At 43.8% G+C, this 22,290-nt stretch overlaps 1 long non-coding RNA gene across 8 annotated transcripts in view; it reads right to left on the bottom strand.

The window, feature by feature from the left end:
• The window catches only part of LOC132827049 (uncharacterized), a 53,658-nt gene extending 33,465 nt beyond the window's left edge, over positions 1-20,193 (bottom strand). For 6 of the 8 annotated variants that reach the window (XR_009645961.1, XR_009645962.1, XR_009645965.1 and 3 more), the window contains exons 1-3: positions 19,791-20,193; positions 4,894-4,985; positions 1,472-1,549 (exon numbers count right to left, since the gene is read on the bottom strand). This is a non-coding gene — a long non-coding RNA (uncharacterized LOC132827049). Of the gene's footprint in view, positions 1-1,471; positions 1,703-4,893; positions 4,986-19,790 lie in introns of all 8 variants that reach the window. The other 2 variants (XR_009645963.1, XR_009645966.1) reach the window with 2 other exon arrangements.
• Between the last annotated feature and the right edge of the window lie 2,097 nt (positions 20,194-22,290).

The raw sequence follows: 22,290 nt of genomic DNA, 5'->3' as shown, positions 1-22,290 counted from the left end.
ATTACAGGGGCATTCATGTGTTCACTCCCACATCTTCCAACACTTTCATTGAGATAGGAACAGGAGAATGCCTTTCAGCCCCTCAAGCCTGCTCTCCCTTTTAGGGCCATAATGATCAAACCCTCATGTCCACTTTCCTCATAACCATTGATTTCCTGTCTGATCAAAAATAAGGCTCAGGCTTAAATATGCACGAGTACCCTGTCCCCACAGCTCTCTGTGACAAGGAGTTCCAAAAACTCTCAACCTTCTGAGAAAAAATTCCTCCTCATTTCAGTCTTAAATTAGTGCTCCTTTATTTTGGGCTATGTCCTTTCATATCATAGAATTTACAGTATAGAAGGAGGCTATTTAACCCATTGTGTCTCTACCAGCTCCTGAAACAGTTATCCAGCTAGTCCCGATCTCCAGTCCTATGTCCATGGCTGTCTGAACTCATCACTTTCCCCTGCCCCACCTTACCTCAATTCCAACCTGCCAGCTCAACACCATCCTCATGACCTGTCCTACCTGCCAATCTTCCTTCCCACCTATCTGCGCCACCCTCCTCTCTGACCTATCACCTTCATCCCCACCTCCATCCAACTATTGTACTCTTAGCTACCTTCTCCCAGTCCTATCCCCACTCCAACCCAGAGGCTCCCTGCCTCACTCCTGATGAAAGGCTTTGCCTGGAATGTCGATTTTCCTGTTCTTCCGATGCTGCCTGACCTACTGTGCTTTTCCAGCACCACTCTAATCTTGACTTTCAAATACATATCCAGGTCTTTGAAACCTCCTATGGACTCCATCTCCACCACTCTCCCAAGCAGTGCATCTTAAATTCTGCCAATCTTCTGAGTAAAGACATTTCTTCTCATCTCAACCCTAGCTCTCTTGCTCACAACCCTGAAAGTGTGACCCCTAGTTACCGACATACCAACAAGGAGAAAACAGAATATCCTGCTTTACCCTGTCAATATTATTCAGAATTTTGAACACTTCAATAATGGTCACTTCTTAAACTTCTCTGCTCCAAGGAGAATAAGCCCAAATCCTCTAATCTTTCCTGCTGTCTAAAATCACTCATTTCTTGTATCTTTCTAGTAAATTTTCTTTACACTCTGTCCAGGGCTTTAACATTCTTCCTTGAATAAGGTGCCCAGAACTGAACACAACACTCCAAATGTGGTCTGATCAATGACTTGTAGATGTGTAGCATCAATTCCTTGCATAAAACTCTATGCCTCTATTCTTATCTTAAATTATAAAAATATTAGCAATCAGAAAGTAGGCTGTTTATGAAGTGCTGAAGGTTATGGAACTAAAAGCTTCACAATACAACGAGTAGCTAACTCCGAATGTACTATCCTGCTGTAAAAGGGACTGTGAGTGGGAGATGAAGGTGGTGGGGGAAGGGGTCTCAATATGGATCAGCACATTAAAATAGAATGCACCAAAACATGAAGCTGGAAAGCTAAAGAACACAAACCTGCAAGTTTCTGGGATAACGTTGGATTAGAATTTGTAGCCAGAGTCTCGGATCAACGTCCTCATCTTCGCTGGAGCCCTTGAAAAGAAAATGGTAAAAAAAAGAGCAGCAGAGGCCAGCATGTCGAAGTAGAAAGCAGTGTGCCCATTGTTAGCAGGAGTTACCTCAACACTGCAATCCACCAACACAACCCAGCATCGAAAGCACACTGCTAACCTTGCATTCCTGTAACTAGAAGCACAGTTCATGACCAAACATTGAAATGAAGGTCGTAACAGAGCCTATTAAGCAGAGAAACAAAAGAACCGATGGACAAAAGGCACCAGTTGGCCCATCAAGACTATCCCACACCTTAATTGCCAAGTCATCCTGGCTAAACAAGTCCTCTCTCCCCGGACTACCTCCATGACCCCGCATTCCCATTGTAATCCTATAGACATGTAATCACCTGGGAGAGGCAAATACAAAGAGCAAAAGTTCCATGTTTGGCAAACAGTTCCTCACATTCCTGAGATGACTGAGTGGGTTTGAGGACTCATCATTCCAATAGATTAAAAAGAGGGATCAGGCTCTAACCTGTGTGTCCACAGTGCGTTTGTGTGCCAGCCTCAATCACTGCACGCACACAAAGACACTGGAGTTTAAGCTGGGCCCCTAATGCAAGCCCAGACACAGTGCTGCTTTATCAGAGGCATGGTGCCACTAATATAAGCATCAAACTGAGGGCAACCTGTTCACATATCGGGGCTTATAATGAGAAAGAGTCAACAGTAGCATGGCATTCCAAAATGAGGAATTCAAACAGGTCTTGCACTAAACATTTTGCAATGATATTTAGTAGCATCCCAATACAAACTCCATAACATTACTTGACCCTTTTACTATTCTGATGAACTCTTAAACACTGAGAAATTATGAGTTTGGGGGGGGGGGGGGGGGGGGGGAAGGTGTCAAAGGACTGCTCCAGTCAATAGCAACAATACTTGACTGCAACCCACCAACTGAGAGACTGGGTCTCACTCTACTTTAAGAGAATGATAGGGCGGTTATAGGGTGCGCCATTTGTCAGATTCTGGTTTATTTTCCATGCTATAAACAAAATATATTCTTGAGTGAGATAGGAAAGAAATCACAATGAAAGGAAGGACCGTATGTAACATGTTCTGTATGTGTTGGGATATGCCAACACAGTAAGCTGGAGGTACAGTTTTATAGATTTCCTCCTTCACAACTCCTTACTGTACCGGAGATACCTGTTTGCTGAGACTGCAACAACTCCTTTCACAGGACGGGGTGAGTTGAAGCAAGGTAGGATACTAACTTTGGTGAGGGTGAATGACCTGGGTTTTTGCTGCTGTAAATAGTCAGCAGTGGTTGTCAATGAGATGTTAAGTGGGAAAGATGGAGATATGAACCGGTTTGAGAGCTGGAATGGAGCATCTCATCCGAGTCACTGATCCATGGGTCTGAGTAATGGAAGGGACCAGTCAAGGGGAACGGAACAACATTTTGAAGGAGATTTAAAAGAGAAACTCATCCAGGCAAATGCATTCACTGTGACGAATCGTTCAAATATCAGGGGACACCAGCAAAGAACTGGGAAAGTTAGACAAAAGAGAGAAGCCAGGTGGAGCTTTTTCCTGTCAAAGCATTAATAGGATAAGCTAGCCAGGCAAAGCCACTGAAGTTCAGGGGATTGTGATATTCTGAGAGAACAAATTGACGGATTACAAACAAACCAACAGTCACTTGGCGGTACAGAACTTGAACATTGCTGAAAATAGAGTTCACGGCCAAAGATTCTTGTCGTGTCTTCATTGGGTTACATTCAAGAATACCAAATTTTAAGCAGCCACAACTGTCTATACTACAGGGGGTAAAAAAAGAGATGCATCCCAAAGACTGGTTGTTTGAATCAGGCACATGTATGTAGTTGTTTATAGTGGACAGAGAGCACGCCATATTAAACCAGATGGGCTTTGCAAAACCCAAAACATCTACTGTTAGATGCAATTTGATGATTGGACAGCATTTGCTAAATAGTTCTGAATGCATCAGCTTTACTTACAACCAGTAAGAGTTTAAGATAACTAGTCAACTTATCACATTACTCTTATATTGACTAGAATTTACAAAAGTTAATACACAGAGACCAGTGCTTGGAAACAAAAATCGTACAATTCCCACAGTGCCGAAATATACCATTCAGCCCAACAAGTCTGTACTGACCCTCTGTACAACATCCCAACCAGGCCCAACCACACGACCCTATCCCTGTAAGCCTGCATTTCCCATGGTTAATCCAACTAGCCTGCACATCCCTAGACACTACAGGACAATTTAGTATAGCCAATCCACTAGCCTGCACAGCATTGGACTATGGGAGATAATCAGAGCACCCATGGTGGCACAGGGAGAATGTACAAACTCCACACAGGAAGTTACCCAAGGCTGGAATCAAATCCAGGTTCCTGGCACCATGAGGCTACAGTGCTAACCACTGAGCCATCATAGGTTTAAGTCTGGAACTTTTTCCATTACCTAGGAACTGGGGGAGCCAATCATTCTGTTACTTTCCCCTTGGCAATCTCAGCCAGTTATGACTGGCCAACTAGTCAGAACCCTTATATCCCACAGTATAAACCGTGAGGATTATCTCAAAGTTGGCATTCTTGCATTCATCCTGACCAGTGCGGGGTGGAAAGATTCACCCGCATGCCTCCCTTCTCAGCAATATTCAAGTGGAGAGACAGAGGAGATGGAAAGGCTAAGAAATGTCAAACAATATTCCAGTTTCTGCCTAGCCCTATGCCATCCTACACCAGCATTGGATGGATGGGAGCTTCACAGTGTGTTATGATGATGGTCCATTGGTGGGAATGTTGCATGACATTTTGCAAACAGGGGCTCAGTTTTTAATGATGTTCCCCCCTCCCACACACACAAAAACAGGCAAATCAAAGGACACTGAGCCTGAGTTAGTGGACTGTGTGGTCACCCAAAGCTCCCGATCTAGTTGTCGAAAAGTGTGGCATGTAAAATGAGAATTAAAAAAATGACTATTTTAAGTTGACAGTTTCTTTGCCATTGATCCCCATTAATAAGGATGCCTCTCCATTCCTCAGTTTTGTGTCCTCACCTCCAATCATCCAGCTCTCCCCCAAGTGCTGGCAGGAATACCATTAGTAGCTTTGGTCAGGCTAGGAGTCAGAAAATAGATTGTGTAGCTGGTTAATTGGTAGAGACAAATACACTCAAAATCACCAGAGAAAGCTGGAATTTCAATTCACGACCTCCTGCCCAGAATCTGTCGATCTGAGATCCAGCTACTGGCAAGACGAAGGGAGATTTAATTTGAAAATACCTGCCTTCAGCTGCTGTCACCCACCTCCGTTTACATTCCCCCAATTACAGTCGCTCACCTTCATGGATTCCGATCCCATCTGGCACCCATCTGTTTCCCAACTCCCAGAGGCAGTGCCGCTCAGTCACGTGTGGGCCAGGATACCACTTACTGAAAGACAAGTTGGACATAGTCAAGCTTTTAGATTCACAGCCAGCCTTATTACACTGCACCCATCTCAGTGGTTCCGTGGGGGAGGTCCCTGCTTTCAATTAAACCATTAAACAAAGGCCAGATCTGCCTTCTTATCCAACCGAACTGTTCTCCCTGGCCTTTGGACTGCTGTCATAGCTCACAGCTGTTTATGGGAATTTCCTACGCACAGGCTGGAGTTGCATTTCAACATTTAAAGAGAACCTACATTTGTAAAATGCTTCATTGGCAGTGGAGTGATTTAGGGGACCCAGAGGTCACAAACCACACTGTATAAATGCAAGTTCATTTCTCCTTCAGGGATACAAATGTGCCCTTCATCTGCCTCTGGAGGACCGAGCAGGCTGATCAAGTTTAGGAATTAGCTAAGGAAAGATGGGAGTAAATCCGTGGGGAATATAAATGCTGACATTGTCTGGGTGGCGTAAACAGCTCGGTTCTGAGCTGTGTATCCCACGTAAAGGTAGGTGCCCCCAGTAAGAATGGAAAATCTCAACTTAGTAGAAACGCACTCATACTCGGGGCCTCCTCTTCGGAGGTAGACCACTTCCAAAGACAGCTTGAAAAGGGAGAACAAGAGTAAACGCTGCTGATCGGCAACATCACCTCTGCTCACGTGTATACTGACTGGGAACGTGTACATTAAAAATAAAGGCAGATCAGCCATGATCTCATTGAATAACAGCGCACACTTGATAGATTTATGGTCTGTAACCCTTCCCGTCTGCAAACAGACACACGCCATCTCAAGTAAATCAGGCTCCCTTGTGGAAAGTACACCGTTTTTCCGTTCCATACTTTGAAGTGATCTTTAAATGTTGGACAATGCATGACAAACAGCCCAAAATGTTGTGCCATTCATCACACAAGACACAAAATGCAGATGTTTATTACAGCAGTAAGTGTTATCTATTGCTGGTTTACTCAACCACATGATAGTAGGCGAGGAGCATACTTCAAATGTACCATCCTAAACACAACTTCGATCTTACACACGTGACCGAAATCATGATGCACATACACCACCCTCCGATGCATTAAGCCACAGGCCTGAAAACTGTGCAACCCAATGCCCCAAACTTCCATAAGACCAGAACACATTGGGCTGAAAGGACCAGAAATTAGGCCAAGTCTGCTCCACCATTCAATCATGGCTGATAAGGTTCTCAACCCCATTCTCCCTCTTTCTTTCCGTAACCCTTGATACTCAAGAACCTGTCTCTGTCTTAAATATACTCAATGACCTGGCTTTCTGTGGCAATGAATTCCATAGATTCACCGCTCTCCAGCTGAAGACATTTCTCCTTATCTCCATTCTAAAAAAGGTCCTCTCTTTACACTTAAGGCTGTGCCTTCAGCTCCTTGTCTCTTCTACCAAGGGAAACACCGTCCCAACATCCACTCAGACTAGGCAATTCAGTATTCTGGATGTTTCAGTTAGATCCCCCTCCTCATCCTTCTAAACATCATTGAATAGATTAGATTAGATTAGATTCCCTACAGTGCGGAAATAGGCCCTTCGGTCCAACCAGTCCACACTGACCCTCCGAAGAGTAACCCATCCAGACCCACTTCCCTCTGACTAACGCACCTAACACTATGGGACAATTTAGCATGGCCAATTCACCTAACCTGCACATCTTTGGATTGTGGGAGGAAACCGGAGCACCCAGAAGAAACCCACGCAGACACAGGGAGAATGTGCAAATTCCTGAGACCATTCTTGTGAAGCTCCTCTGGACACACTCCAGGGCCAGTACATCCTTCCTGAGAAATAGGGCCCAAAACGGAGCACAATACTCCAAATGTGGTCTGACCAGAGCCTCAGAAATATATCCCTGCTTTTATATTCAAGTCCTCTCAAAATAGATGCCATCATTGCATTTCCCTTACCTCCTTCAGCCTTTCCGGGTTTCTAGAACCAAGTGCTTGGTTACACCTCGCCACACCATCCCGATTTCTCTTGTTGCATTTTCTCAGTCACCATAGTGTAATCCAGAAACTAACAACAAAGAAGATGGACATTTAGCCCATCTAGATTATGACAGCACTTTGAAAGAGCTATTCTGCACAGGAGGAGGAGGAAGAACAGTGTGTAGGAGGGCCACGTCCCCATCCTTTGTTGAGGTTTCCCAGTCTCTTTTTGTACCATATAGACCATGCATGCAGAACAATAGTCAGCCTTACAGGCAAGTTACTATGATGTATGACAAAAACTAAAACAAACAAACTTTATACAGCAACCACAGCCACAGGATGTCCCAAATGTTATATTATGTCATCACTGTTAGAAAATCAAACTCGGGTATACACGTTCATAAACAGCAATACGGGAGTGGTCACAGAGCAGACCTCCTCTGCTTTTTGTCAAAGTAATGCTATGGGACCCTTTACTTTCACCCAAGGGAGCAGACAGAATCCCCATTTAACATCTCATCTAAAAGACAACATAACAGCACTGGAGCATCAACCTCCATGTCTCTGTGTGTGTGTACAGGTCCGAGCAGGATTTGAACTCAATCTTCCCGTTCACATTCAGGTCTCAACAATGGACCATTTAAGGAGTTTTTGCAGAGACTCAGCCCTCAGAACAATCTCCTGCCAGGACTGTAAGAGATTTTGCTAAGGTCTGGGGAAACTCTTGTTCACCCCATTTCTCTGAAGATCCCATTGGGTTTTCTGTTAAAGACACAAGTTCTATTCCAACTGGACACCTAACAGGTTGGCCAATCATCTTTGTTAATTCAGGCGATCACAATTAAACCTCCTAATTGTAGCTCTTCACATAGGACAGTGTTGTCCTGCCATTTGGAGACTTGCCTGTATTCAAAAGGTGGTCACAGACAAGCTGGGATCATAGAATCACTACAGTGTAGATAGAGGCCATTTAGCCCATCAAATCTGCACTGACCTTCCAAACAGCATCTCACTCAGACCACACAACCTCCCCCGCCCCCCTCCAATCCTATCCCTGTAACCCTGCATTTCCTGTGGCTAAACCACCTAGCCTACACATCAGCCTTTAACTGAACTGTGATGAACTGGTGACTAATGGAGTCTGGTTTGACCATCCAAACCAAATGTGTCCAAAATTCTATAGCAAACTTAATAACAACCAAATTAAATCAGTTCATTAGTCAACTGGGAATTTTTAAAGCCTGGTACAGACTTGGATAATTCACATTAGGAGGTGGTAATTCTCTCTTATTTCCAGTTAAAATATAAAACTGACAGTCCCTTATGCCCATCTGATCTGGGGTACCGTAATTCTGCTGACTAAAATTGGCAATGGGCCGTGGTCAGGAGAGCAGATCAGTGGTACCCTGCCTGCCTCAACAACAATTGCACACAGAGGCCCAGGATTTTCTGGATTCTTCTGGCAGAAAATTGGAAAACCAAAGAAAGATGGCCAGCTGACAACCCTGCAATGTCAACGCTCTCCTCCTAATTCTGACCTTTTTATGTACCCAGCCCCACCCCCAGTTATAACATCCCACCACTGGTGGTGATGCCTTCAGCAGCCTAGGCTCCAAACTCTGTTATAGTTGCCCTATTACAATCACAACTGTTACGGAACTGTGGACAGGATTCATACCAACAAGGAACACGAATAGGCCATTTGGCCCTTTGAGCCTGCTCCGCCATTTTATAAGATCACGGCTGATTGGATTTTAACCTCAACTCCATATTCCTCCACACCCCTGATAATCCTTTATCATCCTTAGTAATCATGAATCTATCACTAGCCTTAAAAATTTTAAAGATTCTGCTTTTTAAGGATAGGAATTCCAAACACACTCAATCCAAGAGAGAAAAAAAAATCCAAAATCTGTTTTAAATGGGCAGCCCCTTATTTAACCTTGACCCCTGATTCTCCCACAAAAAGAAGCATCCTGTCAAAAGCCACGAAGGCAATTCCCCTTCGGATCTTATCTGCTTTAGTTAAGTTCCCTCGGACTCCAATCTCAAGAGAACCCAGGCCTAGTCTGTTTAACCATTCCTCATAAGGCAATGCATCCATTCCAGGATTGCCTGGTAAACCTTCTCAGAGCTGCTTCTCGGATTTATATTGATTCTGAAGTACTGTGACTCAACGGAGTAAATCATGTACTTCGATTTCTCTTTCTTATGGTCAACATCTCTCCACTTCAGTTTCCTCCTCCCAGATAGTCCTTAAAAACAGGTTGTGACATAACAGTCTCCTATGTACAGAAAGGGTGAGGTTGTGGCAATGTGTCAATGGACTAGCAATCCAGAAGCCTAGGATGATGCTCTGGACTCATCGGTTCAAATGCTACCATGGAAAGGCATGGAATTTAAATTCAATTCATTGGACTCTGGGACTGAAAAGCAGTCTCAGACATGGTGCCCACAAAACTATTAAAAACTTCTCTTTCGTTATAGTCCTTGAAGGAAAGGATTTTGCCATCCTGACCTGTTCTGGCCTATGTAAGACTCCAGACTCATGGTAACATGGTTGACCCTTAACTATGCTTTTACATGGTCTAAAGCACCAACAAATGTTGGCCTTTCCAGCAAGACCCACATTTCACAGAAGAATATAAAAAAGGAGGAGAAAATAAAAAGTGATACTTATTTAATTATGCAACCTGCGAAGGGCCTCGGGATGTTTGTCACCTTTATAACAAGGTGCTGTATAAACACAAGCTGTTGTTGTTGTTAGATTAAAAATCAGAGGGAGACATGTACCAGGATGTGACATCCGGGAAGTTCTCATTCACCAAAACAAATAAAAATCAAACAAATGGAACAAAGCAGTATAGCATAAAATTAACCATAAAATGGAAGGTAGTTAACACCAGAGTGTGGAGGAAGAGACCATAGTGGTAAGGTGTATATAATGTTTCCAATCAAGCTTCTTGGTGAGGACTAGGAGTCAGAAGCAGGCTGTGATTTCTCCAGGTCCTGCATGACCTAATTACCCAGGGGGAAAAAGACAGGGACAGTTTGGTTGTGGGGGACTCTCCATTGGGAAGGGGAGATGCATCTTCCAGCCTGTGGGATGTGGGAGGAAGCGGTTGTGGGGGTTGGGCTGTGGTTAGTGGTGGAACTGGTCTTTGAGAGGAAAGCATTATGTGCAAACGCCATTACGAAATGCAAATGCTCACGCCAAACACTCACTGTATTAAAAACGGCCATCCCTGTGGCAAACCATTTCCCAATTATGCTAACATCTTCTCAACCCTTCCAGTCCCATGATCATTTCCATCTCAAAGAACAAGGGCAGCAGATACTTGAGACCACCACTCTCTGCAAGCTCCCCTCCAAGCCACTCACCATCCTGACTTGGAAATATTCCGCTGTTCCTTCACTGTCGCTGGATCAAAATTCTGCAATTCCACAACATGGATCTACCCACAGCACATGGACTGCAGTGGTTCAAGAAGGGAACTCTCCACCACCTTCTCAATGGCAGCCAGGGATGGAAAATAAATGCCGGCCTAGCCAATGACAGCCATGTTGTATGAATGACTAAAATAAAAATCGAGGACACACAGTCACCTTGGCCTATACTGTTGTCACTGCGTATGCTCAGTGGGAACGAGCAGTTTGATGGATTGACACCCAATGTAGTATTCATATCATAAACCTCATATCGACACACCTAAAGACGACTCAAAATTACCCTGAATGGTAATTCCAAGCCACATCTGTGGCTCCACACCAAGGCAAGTTATTGCTCCTTTTTGATGTGCGCTCCCTCCTAGCACTCAAAGAGTTAATAATTACTCAGCCTCCTGGATACTCTGATTTCCTCAATGGAACATTGGCATACAGTGTAAAACGGCCTCTGCACTGGCTGCCATTACAACACTTTGAAGGTAATTAATCTGTACCAGGCACTTTGAGACATCTTAATGACATGCTGATATAAATGCAAGCTTTTCCTTTCATCCTGTTCTATTGCAATTTAAATAGAACTCATCGTGAATGCTGCCTGACAGGTTGGAATAGTGTGCAGCGCTCCGTGATGGTTGGTGACAAACCACACAGGGTCAAAAGGCTTCACACGCTCGACTGATTTTGCTTATTCACTGGGATCTTAATGTCAAAATATGCTGGTGAGAAAAAAAAACGAAAATAATGAAATCAGCCTTCGCTGATTGTCAGCTCCAGGCAGGACTGAACATTTTTAAAGAGAACAATCTAGAATATATGCCAGCAATCCAAATTTTCACTAAGATAAGAAAGAAAGAATTTCCATTTGAACCATCATTGCACCACCATTTTGAGACACACAAATTTAACAAATCTCATTGTCCTTTAGAAAAATCCCTGATTCCCATTCCTGGTTCGGTTATTCAATATGTTAGACCTCTCCGTGTGTAATGCATCCCACATTTTCACAATTCATATGGAGAGAGAAACACAGTTAATATCAAGTCCCACATCACTCTGTCAGAAATATTAACCATACTGGCTTCAAAATACTCACTCTGTTTCTCTCTCCACAGATGCTGTCAGACCTGTGGAGTTTCGCCAGCATTTGTTTTATTTCTAGTATCCACTTATTTTTGCTTTCGTTTATGAATTTGCATTCAGAAATTTGGTCTTGGTTCTCATTTCATGATCCCTTGTTCAGCAACCCCCTATTGGTAGATTGCGTTTCTCTGCAGTTGCAGGTTTCTTTCCCATATTCTGCACCTTAATTAGTTCACCCTTTAATCCCCAAAAATACATAATCTGCGTATCTAGCCTTTCATCATAAAGAATGCTTCTCATCCCTGCAGGACCTACTCTTTCAAAGCCAGTGTTATCCTTCCTTCTTGAGTGGGGCAGATGTACAACTAGATGCAATGCTCCAAACAAGGTAAATTGACCAGCTCTCTCCATACAGAGAGATGTGCTTTTATTGGAATTTCCTTGGAAATTGTCCTAATCACTTCCTGTAACATCAGTGGGATGATTTGCAGAGACCCCTAGTACCTCCACCACTCCCCCCCACCTCCCCTTCCGCCAGAAAACGTTCAAAATGAATTTGTGGCATCTTCTGGGGTTTCCACAGCCCTTGGTCAAACTTGATAATGGACAATTGGCACAACTGCATTGAAAGTCACCCCCTCTGTCTTATAAGATTGCCCGATGGCCCATTAAGTCTTTGTCCTTTTGTGCATGTAAACCCTTAACTATTTAGGCACTTGGACTTAGCTTTTGTTGTTCATCATCCCCCACCTACCTTTCATATTTGTTTCACAGTGTCAACCTGGACAAATTTTAAATGGACAGGGAATGGCATCTCAGCTTAAGCTTAGTGCTTCTGAAATTATTCCTAATTTCTTCAAGACCTTTTCTTTTTTTCAAAATTTTTGATACATTTGAATATTTTCCCTTCTGTTCCAATATGCATTGTAAAAGACTGGAGAGAGCTGGAGTGCGTATCTTCTCACTTGTCACCAACACAAGCATAACTCTGCCTCCCATCCAGTTTACTGTTCACCTCATCGATTACAAATGCTTCCAGTAGACTAGTTCAACATGACTAACCCTTCACAAAATAGTATGCTCATCATAAAATTAACCGTAGTCCTGATTTTAGTTCGCTCCAATCTTGGTAGGAGTGATGTTTGAAGATAATGCCTTATAGATAGCCTTCTTTACCTCTGCTTGTCACTTTGAATACATCATGCATTATTCACTGCCTTCCAATTCGTTCTTGTCCCCCAAACTTTGGAAGATTACAACTCATCTGTCAGGAGGTTCTTCATTAATATCTTTAACACCATTGGATAAACACGATCTGGGTCCAGCTGGCTTTCGTCTTTTTTTCAGCTATATTCACAATAATTTTTTTAAAAATTAAGACATTTTGACAAAGCTTTTGAACTTGCACTGATCAAGACAGTTCATAAGAAATAGCAAAGTTAAAAGGAAAGGGAAAACAACATTTATAATACGAAGACACACTTGCATGAACTGGATTCTTCCCATATTAATACTCAGGACCTTGTTCTTTGCAGTTGGAAGAAACATGTACACACTTATTCTCTAATTAATTTCACACACCAATGCTGTGATCAGAGTCAATTTGCCAGATTTAAAATTTAAACAAAGTTTAGTGGTGAACTGTCAATCATTAACTGGTGCATTTTCAATGGCAATGCCCAACTCAATAAAAGGCCACATGCCAACTAATTAGCACTCTCCTCACATACAGGATAAATATTTATTTTGGTAATTCTCTCAAATGGTCCTGGTCAGTGCAAGATGAAAAAGCGCCAAGCGCTGGACGATTTTCATGTTTAATTGGATTGCTGGCTTTATCACTTCAATCAGTTCTAATCTTCCCTGTGGTAAAAACAATGGCTGCAGATGCTGGAAACCAGATTCTGGATTAGTGGTGCTGGAAGAGCACAGCAGTTCAGGCAGCATCTGTGAAGCAGTAAAATCGATGTTTCGGGCAAAAGCTCTTCATCAGGAATACAGGCAGAGAGCCTGAAGGGTGGAGAGATAAGTGAGAGGAGGGTGGGGGTAGGGAGAAAGTAGCAGAGTACAATAGGTGAGTGGGGGAGGGGATGAAGATGATAGGTCGGAGTGGGGATGGGGGATGTGGGGAGGAATTGCAAAACCTGTGCCCACACCTCCTCCCTCACCTCCATCCAAGGCCCTAAAGGAGCCTTCCACATCGAAAGTTTTACCTGCACATCCAACAATATCATATCATTTATTGTATCGTTGCTCCTGATGTGGTCTCCTCTACATTGGGGAGACTGGATGCTTCCTAGCAGAGCACTTTAGGGAACATCTCCGGGACACCCGCACCGCCCTGTGGCCCAACATTTCAACTCCCCCTCCCACTCTGCTGAGGACATGGAGGTCCTGGGACTCCTTCACCACCGCTCCCTCACCACCAGATGCCTGGAGGAAGAACGCCTCATCTTCCGCCTCGGAACACTTCAACCCCAGGGCATTAATGTGGACTTCAACAGTTTCCTCATTTCCCCTTCCCCCACCTCACTCCAGTTCCAAACTTCCAGCTCAGCACAGTCCCCATGACTTGTCTTACCTATCTTCTTTTCCACCTATCCATTCCACCTTCCTCCCTGACCTATCACCTTCATCTCCTCCCCCACTCACCTATTGTACTCTATGCTACTTTCTCCCCACCCACACCCTCCTCTCACTTATCTCTCCACCCTTCAGGCTCTCTGCCTGTATTCCTGATGAAGGGCTTTTGCCTGAAACGTCGATTTTACTGCTCCTCGGATACTGCCTGAATTGCTGTGCTCTTCGAGCACCACTAATCCAGAATCTAATCTTTCCTGTCCCCAGCCATTTATGCTCTTTTCCACTGGAAAGACTGAAAATATTCCATCCTGTATCTTTGTTCCCCATCTTCGTTAATGAATCAGTCCGTTTTTAATCATGTGTATCTAATAGGACATGTTTATGAAAACCTCTGCACTCCATCTCTAAATTGTTATTCCCAGAGCCAGTTCTTCCCTTTTCTCCAATTCTGAACTCACTAATCCATGCTGATGTGTGCTTTTACCAGTGTTCCCTTGGCACCTTGATCGCCTAAGCCGCTGTTTTACCTGCCCAAGTCTTTGCTGACAGTGTTAACAAGACTTGAATTACAGGGGGTAGGGATTGCAACAAAGGATACTTTGCACTAGAGCTTCCTGCAACGCACTCAAGGATGGCTTCCCAAATCACGTAGCAGTCAACGAGTAGCAAGGCTGAGCGTTCCTTCCTTTCATCGTACAACGGTGTTCTGAACATTAATGTTGCTGAGGCCAGTAACTCTAGGAACCTGCCCACCTGGCAGGTTGTGGAGTACTGGAGCAAATGGTGCCTTTCCTGCCCATTCTTGACTAATAATGCATCAAGGGGTCATAGGGTGAAAACAGGAGAATGGGATTGAGAAACATTTCGGCCAAATGGCTGCATTCAGGCCCTAAATCTCATGGTCCAACTGCGAGTAGCTGACAAAACTTTGCCCAATAGCTTGACGGAGAGGAGAGTGGGCTCATTCAATGGAGCCGGGTAAAACGTCAATTTCAAAGACACAAACAGGAGGCTGAGGCAGTAGGTGTGGTGGTTCCCCAATAAGTCAGTCTTCTCATGTTACAGACTGACAGTAAAACAGAGAATCACACTTCTCCATTGACCATATTTATGAAGATGACACCAAATTTGAGCACATGTACACATACAAGGCATCTACCACAAGGCTCTGCTGTTCAATTATGCCCTGGCTGATGTCTACTACAACTCTACCCATACCACTCAATACACACGATGTATTGAAAACTCTAATTGTTCAAACATTAGGTGGCACGATGGCTCAGTGGTTAACACTGCTGCCTCACAGCACCAAGGATCTGGGTTTGATTCAAGCCTCAGGCGATTGTCTGTGTGGTGTTTGCACGTTCTCTCTGTGTCTGCGTGGGTTTCCTCCGGCTGCTCCAGTTTCCTCCCACAGTCTAAAGATGTGCACGGTTAGGATGAATTGGCCATGATAATTTGCCCATAGTGTTCAGGGATATGTAGGTTAGGTGCATTAGTCAGGGGTATATGTGGAGTAATAAAGTAGGGAAATGGGTCTGGGAGGGTTACTCCTCAGAGGGTCAGTATGGACTTGTTGTGGAAACTAGGCCATTTGGCCCAACTGTAGGGTGTCTACAAAAAAGAATTCAGTGTTTTGAGGCAGGAAGTTCCAGATCTCCACTACCCTTTGAACCAAAATTTACTTCCCGAGTGGTCTACCTCTAATCTGAAGGTCACATCTGCTTGTTTTGAGAGGCTATGGTTTCTCCCTATCTACCTTATCAAACTCTCTGAATATGTCAGACACCTTGATCAGATCACTTTTAAATCTCCTATACTCAAGGGAATGCAAACCTGAATGCGCACAAGATTTCCTATAACCTTCAGAAACAGAAATTCATGCAAGTATCCTTCACAGTCAGGCCGCGACAACAGTAATTTACCTTCATTCCTTCACTGCCCGCTCCCCTCCCTCCAAACCCCATGCCTAGCTGCTGGGTTAATGGATGAGAGTGCTCAGTCAATAGGCTTGGATAGAAATGGCAAAGACCTCCGTGACACAATAGGCAGGCAATTGCTCTGCTAGTTGATGTCAGGTTAGCCTGTCTTGGAACAGGTGAGCTAAGAAAGAGTAAGTATACTTCCTCACCTGGGTTTACCTCAAACCCATGCTCTGGAACTCATTTCATTTTTTTTGTGGCAGCTCCTACAACTGTACTTGGCTCAACATAAAAACCGTGTGAAAACGCTCCTGTGGAATGCCCCAGATTATTTTACAACAAAGGACGCTGTATAAATGCAAGTCCTTGCGATCTTTCACTTAAGGAATTAAATGGGTACTATCTGCGGAAACAGAGGAGACCTTGGCCCACTGACTGTGCAGTACTAGACACCCACAAATCCAATGGGCCGAGTGGTCACTGCAGGCTGGGTTGGTGTTTTGCAAACCGTTTCTCCCAACCTATGGAAGCTTTATTGCCAACAAAAAGGAATTAAAAAGCCTGGTTTAAGTTAATGACCACGTTCTTGGGGCAATTGGCGCTTTACAAAGTGCCATCCAGGACAATGGGAGGGTGAAGAGACATAAACATCACACACACAATGCTGGGATCAGACATAGGACCAGTGGAAAACTCTGCTACTTGCTCCCAGGCATATTTCTATCCCCATATATTAACTGAGTACCAGGAGGGTGTTCAACCACAAAAAGCTTCACAATGCATTTCCCAGCAGCTAAAGCAATCAGGACAAGGAACCCCATAGGTGAGGTGCATTCTCTTGACCAGAACATGGCGAACAAATATCAGTGATGTGTACTGTGTTGCCATCACGAGCCCACCAGAGATCAGTCAATTCAGCAGAGCTCATGAATTGAACCTCCGAACATTCTTAAGCCATATGGCCCATATCTGACTGATTGATGAATAGGCTTCCACGAGCTGTTCAGGAGTTCCAATCTTCCCCTCGCTTGACTCCACAGAAATATAGTTGGCAACACACTCCAAGCATAGCTCTACCTGTGCTCTTTTTGGAAAGAAACAGTACATGGGAGAAATCAAACAAGGAACAAAAGTCGGCCACTCAATCCCTTTGAGCCTGCACCACCATTCAAAACTACCATGGCTGATCTAATTTTAACCTCAACTCTACATTCCTGCACACCCCTGATTACCAAGGGGATGAAAGGTTACCAAACAGAATGGTCTTTCAACATTTTCTTGGTCTGAAAATACCCAGAGTCAGGCTAGGTACACGGGAAACTCAAAGTCAAAGTCAGCAATTGTAGGTGGAATTCCATACTTCTCTAGTGTTTGGGATTCTCATCTGACAGTGGAGGCTCAGTCATTAAATACTATACTCAAAGATGATTTAGGTAGATGTTTGATTGACAGGAGTCTCAAGGCTTGACAGGGAGGTCAGAGAAGAAAGTGGACCTAAAGTCACAATCAGATCACTATCGTCTTACCAAATGGGGATATCTAAGGAGCTGATAATGGCCTACTCCTAATTCTTATGCTATATTCTTATGTATAGTGGGTCATCACTTCCACAGCACAATGTGTCAAACTGTGACACTGTGGTTCAATAGCTCCTAGATATCGTATGTGAAGGCATTGATGACCATACGTGTGTTAGTATACACAGGGCATGAGGCATTGACATGGTTAAGCATACAGCAATGAAACAGGCAAGTCAGACCATTGGTTGACCAATGGTACAGCATACTGTCTAACCCATGGAATTTTAACCCAACAGAGATTTTAAACTGGAGAGAAAAAATAACTTTTGCTCTGGGTTTCACACCATCTCTGAGATATCATCTTTTATTCTCTCTGTGAAGATGGGCCTTCTGCAATGCAGGTTCTGCAGGCGTTCTGCTGTCTGCTGACTGGAAACCCTTGGGGAATGAGCAGGTCTGGAAAAATGGAAACTCGCTGCTTTTTTTTTGGCAAGGGAACTGTACTGATCACGGAGCAAGTTAGACCCCGGATTCAAATTCCTTTACAAATAACAATTACTGACAATTCTACACTTTATGGAATTAACACACATTGAATGGAAATAAGCACAAGAATTCTCCCTCAGCATATATGTCACATTCCAACGTGGCAAGATTCATACCATTTGCACAACAATTGTGCAAAGAACAATTTGCACAAGAAAAAGATTTAAAATTGTGTATCAATAGTAGAAAAGGATAACCACACATTAAGTGGTGCAAATACGCATTTGGACAAATGCAGTGCAGATGCTATTTGTTTGAACAACAGTTCACAGCAACTCATTTTACCTACCAGCATCCCCACACATTTTGCTTTTCCAATATCAATCTACTTTATCTTTCTCTTGTTCAGCTCAAATATACACACTCAAAATGCTTTCCTTCAACCCATACCAGCTCCTTGTCCAAGTACATCGTCAGGCACCTATTGCGACTGTTCTCGATCATACTGCTCCACATCCATTCCTACACTTGTGAAAACATTTTGCTCCTTTTAAAAGGAAGTGCATTTTAAAACACAGATTGTTAAAAAAAAATCATTGCCACGACCAAATAATGTACCAATGGCACAAATATGAAATATACCATTTTCACAATTGTGTGTACATGACAGTGCAAAGAGAATGCCTCATTTTCCTTGTTTATATTCACTGTCACCCCAGACACTGCTGCAGAATTTGCATGAAAGCAGACAATTGTACTTTGCTGACAATGAAATAAAGCAGTCCTTTTACTGGAGGATCAATGCCTCCCCAAAATCTGAAGTGGAATCTTGGACACTATCACCAGTGGTAGTTAAAGCACTAGTGGCCTCTGTCTGGAAATATCTCAGAAGCCCATCCATGCACCAGGTCTAGATTTGAAAGCTAGATTTCTTTTTTAAAAAAGGTGGGCACAGCCTAGATCCCTAATCGGGCTGATCTTACAGAGAACCTTTCATACCTATCCCTCCCCCACCTGACAATGTCACTTTGCTTCTTCATCCCAATGGGACATCGCCCCTCACCCTATAACTGTAACCCCTCAGCACTGTGTCCATGACCAGCCCATTAAACGGTTCACTTCATGGGCACCAGAACAAGTCAAGTGACTTCCTGTGGCACTTGAAACAAAGATGCTTTCCCCCGCAGTTTAGTTTGTAGGATCAAACCGGTAAACAGTGGAAAGTATGAGGTTAGACATTTCGCCAAAAATAATCTTGGCAGGTTAAAGTTAAGCAAGAATTAAAATTAAACACACACTGCTGTTATTTTGTTCTCTGAAAACCCATTTTGAAGTTTAGCTCTAGACCCGTTTTAGTTCTCGACCCGTCACAAAAAAGCCAATTGAATAAAATCATGACAGCAGATTGTCAATTTTATTTGCAATCTGCGTTTTAATTCGATACATTGCACTCGACACATTCACGTGGCCGTTGTATCCGCAATCTCTAGCCATCGTAAAAAATTAACGCCTCTTCTCCGCATTGCTCACTGACCATTTATATAATAACCTTGTACCCGGCTAGACAGACTTAGGGCTATGTACAAATTGCTGGATAACGCTGCGTTCAGATTGTTATTCCAACACAATGGCTGAAGCACTGTCTCAAATAAGTAACACACACGCCCTGCAATGGGACTTCATATTTACTGGACTAACACACACAAGCCCCTAAAACACACATCCAACCTCAGGTCTGTCTGTAATTTCTTTAGGAAAAAAGTGAATTTTAGTTCCAATAATGTACGAGAGAGAGAGACTCCCCTTACCTGACACCTCTTCTGCATTGCAATCATTTGATTATGGTTCTGGCTGTTTTTTTGCCCCCAACAGAAATAAAACGACACGTTCACAGACAAATGTAATATCACTCCTGAGTTCATCCCATCACCGTGAGCGAGTCAGCATTGAGTGAGATATTCTGGAGAACGAGAATGCGATCTGGAAGATGTTCTCTCCTGTTCTAGCTGCTGCTGCTATTGGGTGGAGATGCGTCTAGCTAACATTGGGAAGGGGGGGGAGAGATGCATGGAGGCAGTTTGATCCCCTGCTATCCCGGGATTGTCCGATTTGAGGCCAACAGTGCATTAAGGATAGTGTCATATCAGCCTTTGGACTCGCCTGTTAATCTTCCCACACAGAGTGTATGAACACACACTCACAAAAGGTGGAGCCGCTCTGTGCTGTGTGCGTCAGGGAGTAGGGCGGGCCCTGCATTGAAGGCAGGGGGAAATAGAAGGTGGGGGTTGGAGAGGCATCTTCGTAATTAGTGTCACGGTGAATGAAGAGAGCAAGCTGAAAAGCACTGAATAATTAATCCATCTGGGCCGTCCCTTGAATGGGCTGTTCAGATAGCCAGCTGCTGGCTAATTCTGCAACTACTTGTATCTATTGTTTGCCTTCTGCTGGGGCTCACAGCCATATATAAATATACACCTACCATCTGTGTAACCTTGGCAACAGGCTCCCCTTCCAACCTGGGAGCAAGGGGAGGCAAAGATTGATGGTGGGTGAAATGCATGTTCCTCATAAATCCTCATCTTTGTTTGCACATCAGCTTCATTTGATCAATCTCCTTCAAAATTTCCACCCTGTACCCAACCTCACACCCCTCCATTTGAGTGACAGAGTCATTACGATGAAAGAGGAAGCCATTCAGCTCCATCAAATCCATGCTCTCTCTTTATCGATCGATCCATTCCCTCATTCTCTGCCTGCAACCCCAACCCAAGCAACCGCCTGTTTTATCTCCTTCTGAAATCACTGATTGCCTCCATGGTTCACCTTCCTGCTGGGTGGGTGGTGTGTGGTCAGAGCCCCCTGCCACCTCAACACAGCACAGAAGTTGACAAAGCTTCCAGGTTCACCCTCCCCTGATTCACCCTCTGGGAGTTGCCCTGGATTGACCCAGTCCAGAAATGGCATGGGATACTTTACGCTCAGTCACCCAGTTGATTTGCAGATTCAACTAGGAAGACACAAAGGTAGATGGAATCTTACAGGTTGCTTTGAAAAGCATGAATAGGTTGGCTTGGGTCTGTCAGGGATCAACGCTTCCGAAAATAACGTCAGTTAGTGTTGTACAATTGCCCGGTCAGGAGAGCAGAGTGGATCCAGTCCTTAAACCCAGTGCGGGCCAAACCGCTCATTATGTGTAACTCAGATATAGAGTCACTTGAAACTCACTCAAGCCAGAGGTGTGCTGGGAACCCCTGAGACCTGCTTGTGTACCAGCTTGGCTTTTACACCCACTGCAGCCAAGTGCTCCTGTGTCGTTGAGCACCGCAGGGGTTGAGGTGCTTCATCAGCCTGACAGCCATAATTTAATTTAATTTTGAAAGCTTTCTGTTATCATTTTGTAAGCTTCTATTGATTCATTGAGTTTTGTTCCAGTGCCTCCAATGACAGGGGCTGTCAGGAGCTAGGCAATGGCTTAGTGGTATTGTCATTCAATCCAGTTATCCATAGATCCAGGTAGTATACTAGGGTCCTGGGTTTGGTATCCCACTGAGGCAGATTGCAAGATTTGAATTAAAAAGAGAAATTGGAAATTAAAAGTGTAACATTGACCACAATTGTTTAAAAAAAATCTGGTTCACTAATGTTCTTTAAGGAGGCAATCTGCCATCCTTACCCTGGCCTACATGTGACTCCAAATCCACAGCCATGTGGCTAATTCTTAATGGCCCTCTGAAGTAGTTGAGGAAGCTGGTCAGTTGTATTCAAGGGCAACTAAGAGTTGGCATGAATGCTGACTGAAACAATGGTGCCTACATCCCATCAACGAATAAACAAAAAGCGTTTATTTTACAGTTTTCCTTTTCAATCTCTCCTTGGACTCATTTCTCACCTTTCTTCAATGGGACAGCCAGTTCTCTGAGAACAGTAACTTTAACCAGATAGCAAAAGGACTTCCTTCACTTCCCCAGTGCAGTAGCATGGCCAAAGATGGTTATGTAGTTCATACCGCAGGACTGGATACCACTGAACAGATAAGACGTTAAAAATCACACAACACCAGGTTATAGTCCAACAGGTTTAACTGGAAGCACATTAGCTTTCGGAGCGACACTCCTTCACCAGGTGATAGTGGAGGGCTCAATCCTAACAGAATTTATAACACAAATTTACAGTGTGATGTAACTGAAATTATGCATTGAAAAATTGATTGTCTGTTAAGCCTTTCATCTGTTAGAATACAGTGATAGTTTCATGTAAGTACACATGAAAGAAGTGAAACTATCACTGTATTCTAACAGATGAAAGGCT

The sequence above is a fragment of the Hemiscyllium ocellatum genome, chromosome 24, assembly GCF_020745735.1.
Source record: "Hemiscyllium ocellatum isolate sHemOce1 chromosome 24, sHemOce1.pat.X.cur, whole genome shotgun sequence".
Taxonomy (NCBI): Eukaryota; Metazoa; Chordata; class Chondrichthyes; order Orectolobiformes; family Hemiscylliidae; genus Hemiscyllium; species Hemiscyllium ocellatum.
This window is presented reverse-complemented; position numbering and strand designations above follow the sequence as displayed.